The sequence below is a fragment of the Schistocerca piceifrons genome, chromosome 3 (assembly GCF_021461385.2).
Source record: "Schistocerca piceifrons isolate TAMUIC-IGC-003096 chromosome 3, iqSchPice1.1, whole genome shotgun sequence".
NCBI lineage: Eukaryota > Metazoa > Arthropoda > Insecta > Orthoptera > Acrididae > Schistocerca > Schistocerca piceifrons.
In genome coordinates, this window is record NC_060140.1 from 131,651,632 (window position 1) to 131,657,557 (window position 5,926).

General features: G+C 45.3%; 1 pseudogene; it reads right to left on the reverse strand.

Moving 5' to 3' along the window:
• Positions 1-652: 652 nt before the first annotated feature.
• LOC124791181 lies at positions 653-770 on the reverse strand (annotated as a pseudogene).
• Between the last annotated feature and the right edge of the window lie 5,156 nt (positions 771-5,926).

Here is a 5,926-nt window from a genome sequence, read left to right on the forward strand (position 1 = left end):
TGTTCGGTAGCTGAGAGTCCCTGTTTTTGTTGGCCTTACACGCCTTGTCGTATATTCATGTGCCGAGTTGCTGTCCCACGAAGTATTTAGCATACCCGGCACCGGACCGAGCATGTCGATGAGAGGTTTCCAAGTTGCCACAAGTAGAAGCGTGTAAGCTCGTCCCCTATACCAAGTCGCTGGAAAAAATTTTGAGCCGCCTACTGCAAATGGCGGGCTACATAGGCAGCGAGTTCAGAAACATTAATTTATGGTAGGCCACTGTTCTGTCAGATTTAGGAAAGACCTGTGACAGTCACAGGTTAACAAAAAAAACGTCAAATGGGAACTAAAGAATTTTGTCTCATTTCCACAAAATATCGAGGTAAACAAACACTGTTGTATTGACAAGACCACATGCAGTACAAATCACTCTAAAACGTTCTATCTTCAGAATGCCGACATGGTTTTAGCCCTCCCTCTCCAGGCCACGAGTGGCCTACCGGGTCCCTCCGACCGCCGTGTCATCCTCAGTGGAGGATGCGGATAGGAGGGGCGTGGGGTCAGCACACCGCTCTCCTGGTCGTTATGATGGTATTCTTGACCGAAGCCGCTACTATTCGGTCGAGTAGCTCCTCAGTTGGCATCACGAGGCTGAGTGGACCCCGAAAATTGGCAACAGCGCATGGAGGTCTGGATGGTCACCCATCCAAGTGCCGACCACGCCCGACAGCGCTTAACTTCGGTGATCTCACAGGAACCGGTGTATCCACTGCGGCAAGGCCGTTGCCACATGGTTTTAGCCTAACAAATAATTTCAAATCCACAGTCACCACTAGAATCAGAGATCTTAGAGCAGTTATCTATAGCAAAAGCGCTGCCTGACAAAACAAAATCAAGCACTCAAAAGACATGGTCGAATGACAGTGTAACTTTCAACATGCGCACACGCACACACACACACACACACACACACACACACACACACACTATCGGCGGATATGTAGATGAGTAGAGTTGCAACTCTCTGTGACAGGTTTTAACCCAACCCCTTCTCAAGGAAGAACAGTCATCAGAGTGTATCAATGTTGTTCGTTTATACTGTTGCTACCAGGCCTGGCAGGGTAAATAAGGGGAGTGAACAGCGGCAGTTGATGAGTGATCACTGTGAAACGACATGAGGATGCCTCGTACTCATGTGACATAGCATCATCAGTAGTTGACAGTTTGAAAGAGCCCTCATTCTGGGTTTTTACTTGGTCGGATGGTTCAGTCATGCAGTAGCCAGATTTTTGGGGCATTCTGATGTGACATTGGCCCGTTGTTGGAGTCCTTGGAAACGTAAGGGCAGGCATACCCATCGTATTGGTTTTCATCGACCACATCTGACCGCCACAAGGTAGGATCGCCGTATTTTGCTGAAAGCACATCAGAACCCTTCCAAATCTGCGGCTGTCGTACGAGAACAAGAAGTGGACTCTCTGCAACATTCTGCATCATCCCGTATCGCTGGTCGGACTAGGAAATTACCGTCCCATGCGTAGGGTGCCATTAATACCACAACACAAACGGCTGCGTATCAAGTGGTGGCGTGATACGGGAAGCATGGACTACTGATGAACGCTGTTGCATTGTGTTCAGTGATGAATCGCTGTGCTTCACTACCGCATATGACGGGAGAATGAGGCAGTGACATGAGGAAGGTCCCATTATTACAATGTTTTGGACAGGCACAGCGATTGTTGCTCCTGGCGTTATGTGGTGAGGGGAAGGAGGAGGACATCAGGTGCGACTTCGTGTCACGGCTGGTAGTGACGATAGGAACGCTGACCGCACATCGGTTTGTCATGGACATTATGCGTCATCATCTGTTACCTCTCACGCGAAAAAATTGTGATACAATTTTTCAAGAGCACAATGCTCGCCTACACATGACACGTTTCTCTGTTAACTGCCTACTTGATGTTTAGGTACCCCATGGCTAGTAAGGTCCGCAGATCGATCCGGCCGGCTGCTGTAGCCGAGCGGTTCTAGGCGCTTCAGTCTGGAACCGCGCTGCTGTTATGGTCGCAGGTTCGAATCCTGCCTTGGGCATGGATGTGTGTGGTGTCCTTAGGTTAGTTAGGTTTAAGAATTCTAAGTTCTAGGGGACTGATGACCTCACATGTTAAGTCCCATAGTGCTTAGAGCCATCTGAACCATTTGAAGATCTATCCGCAATAGATCGATGGGACCAGCTGTGAAGTCTATCACAGAGTCAGTATCCACTACTTCAAGGAGCAGTAACAACAGTGCTGGCCAGCTTGCCTCAGGATAACCCGTTTCCACTCAGCGCATGCGTCCAGGCCAGAGGAGGTGCAGCGCCATACTGATAATTGGCTCATGCTGCAAAGTTCTTTGTAAATTTGATACGATTTTGTAACCACTGACATAACATCACATACCCTGTCAACCCATAAAGTTTCTTTTCGTTTCCCTCTCCCCTTCTGGGCACATCACTTTTTTTCTGAGGCAGTGAACCCCAAAATACAGGCCTCTGCGATGCAAGTGTCTTACATATGATTATCAGAATCACTTCTGGAAAGAACACCTTTTTTGTCGAGCTAGAGACAGTACCAAATGGCTGTTTAGAAGATAATTTGAGTGCCCGGCAGAGCCACATTTATTTGAAACGAACGGCCCGTTTTGCGAGGCATCGTCTGTCAGTTGACAACGGGGTTTCTCATTGATGGGATTGAACGACGGACTGTACACCGAGGAGACCTCCTAATATCGCGTCGGATCTCCTCCTTCCCGGCGTAGTGCAGCAGCTCGGGGTGGTATACACTCAACAAGTAGTTGGAAGTCCCCTGCGGAAATATTCAACCACGCTGCCTCTGCAGCCGTTCACATTTGCAGAAGTATCCGGTGCTGGATTTTGAGCACTAACTGACTCCACCGTTATGTCCCATAAACGTTAGATAGGATTCATTTTGGGCGATACGGGCGGATTCGCTCGAATCTTCCACAATGTTCTTCAAACCAATCGCGAATAATTGTGGCCCAGTGACTTGGAACACTGTCGCCTATACAAACTGAAATCCATTAAGGGCTGCAGATGGTCTCCAAGTCGCCTAACATAATCATTTCCAATCAATGATCGGTTTAGTTGGACCAGAGGACCCAGTCCCTTCCATGTAAACAAAGCCCACACTTTTATGGCGCCACCACAAGCTTGCACAGCGCCTAGCTGACAACTTGGGTCCATAGAGTCGTGGGTTCTGCGACACACTCGCTCGAATCCTACTGTCAGCCCATACTAAATGAAATCTGGACTCATCTGATCAGGCCGCAGCTTTCCACCGCCTAGAGTCCATCGATATGGTCACGAGCCCGAGAGAGGTGCTGCAGGCACTGTTGTGGTCTCAACAAAGGCACTCGTGTCGGCGGTCGTCTTCTGCCGTTATGTTCGTCGGACGCCTCAATGTATTTTAGGACTTGAAGATCGTCGATACCGATCGAAATCGGTCATTTCGTTCGACATGGTGTGATAGTGCTGGATAACTTTTTTCAGACTCACTTCTGTTCCGAAGTAGCGTCTGTCAGTGGTAATGCAGAGGGTAATCGGAGGTACGTATTACAGTTGCGAAAACGTCTTTGAGATAAGATAGGAAAGCTTCTTGCCTTTCAACGTCGTTAGACTGCTCCAGTACTGTTTGGGCAAGTAGCGATCAGTCGATAGGTGACAACATACGTGTACGTAGCGCACCCAAAGCAACGCTGTCATGTGCAGTTGATGTTATGACGTCTCCGATGAGGAAAAGTGATGGACATAAACCAATCCACAGATACTGGTTTGCATATTCATCACAAAAATCATTAGATATGTTTTGCGATACGTGTAACGTTAGAAGTTAATAGTTATCTCTTATTACTTGGCCTGAGCCAGAAAAGTGCTGTAAAAACTAGATATCGGTGTTCTGCTGGTAGTATCCATAACTCTGGTCGTTTCCAAGAAAGCTTTAGATGACTCAGTAGTTCCCGAAACACCATAGCACTGACCAATACCGATTGCGTCTGAAAAATATCGTCCGTGGAGTCATCTCTCATAGTATTTCTAAGAACAGGTCCGGTCTTATTAATGATGGTCGCTTAACAAATTTATGTATGTCTCTGCTCACTATTATACACACGCCAAGTGTTGTTTGAGAAGAGAATTGTACAAAGGGAAACGTTGGGAAATCACCGTAAGCGGGAGTCAAGTTGTCGTCTGAACTCGGAGCTGTGTTATCAGTACTCCCTTATTCGTACGACAAGATTCAAAGATCAGTTGCGAGTGCTGCATTAGACACACAATCTCTCAGGAGTGTTTGCAAAAGACTGTAACATAACGGCAGAAATATGTCATATACCAGCCACAATCTCAGCCACTTTAACTGTCTCACACTATCATTTCAATGACTCGTTGCCGGTTTAGGGGCACAGAAAACGTTTGTTGTAAATCGCTAAAGGGTCAATCGGCATTAACGATTCTATAGCCGGACAGACATCTGGTCTTAGCTGCAAGAGAAATTTCGCTTCCTTGTCATCATTCTTGTGTGAGGCGCTCCGCCACGATTTCCTCTCCTCTTGAAATCACAGTTGCGCCTACACCCAAAGCTCTCAATAATATGTCCCATATATTACTATTTATTCATCCCCTTACAACTCTTCGCCTCTACAGCTGCATCGAGGACCACGGAAGTCACTCTCTGACGTAGTGATTTTCACGTTTTGGTTTTCTCAGTGATCCTACAGAAAACTCCCTCATTTCTTATCTCACTATTCCATGAAATTCTCAGATCCTGCTGAAAACTTTTATCTCTGGTGTGTATATTCTCATAAATTTCTGCCTCAGATCGAGGCCCATGTTTGATGATGGATGCTCTCTTTCCCTATTCTGGTCATTGCTTCATACGGTATGACTTACCTTCTTCCAAGTTACCAGCACTCGTTCACTATGGTTAGGGGAAGTAGCGAGCAGATGATAGGTAGCAAGATACGTGTACGTAGCGCATCCAAAGCTACGCTGTCATGTGTAGTTGATGTTATGACCTCTCCGATGAGGAGCAGTGGTGGACATAAACCAATCCACAGTGATTGGATTGCACGTTTATCACAAAAACCTTTTCTTATTTTTCGTGATACATGTGAAGTAATTTTAATGTCAAGTTTTCGATATTCTTTTAAGGTTTATAACTGGAACAGCAACAAGCCACAAGTATGCTTGAACAAGGTTCATGTGGATCAGACCACTACCGGTTTTAGATATTTTACAAATCCATCTTCAGATGGTTGTTATACGTTTCGTTTAGTTTTCTGGTTGTCACAAATTCTACGCAGGCCAAACAGATACAACATTTGAAACAAGGTTTAAGTAACACCTGGATATCCTACAACTGAACAACTTAACCAAATCAGCCTTTGGATCCATCTTGCAGAAAACAATCACACAGTCGACAATATAGAAAACAACCTCCATATCTTACATTTGACAATGAATCTTCTACAGGAGATTGAGATTCATATGCATCAGAAAAATTTTCCTGATTTCATCCTGAAAGAACAGACAGAGTCATCCAACATCTCCTTCCTAAATAATTTCAGAAAGTCTTATCGTCGTTTAAACCAATCTAATATTCCCATAATTCACGACAGCCATAGGACTTTAAAAGTTATACCTTCACTGTTAAATTCAAATCTAAATTATATCCATAGTCTGATGTATTAAAACGGTACTATATATTATTTAAAAGGCCACCAGAGATTAAGTGTTCAAACTTAGCTTTATTACTGTAATAGAAATCGTATCTTCTGTTCAGTGTTTGCCATCATGTTCTGGTTGAAAGTAAATTATGAAGGGGTGTTACGCCCTTCGTGGGATGTTACATCTGTGATCGAATCACCAGATAGGTCTTAATAGGTCGCC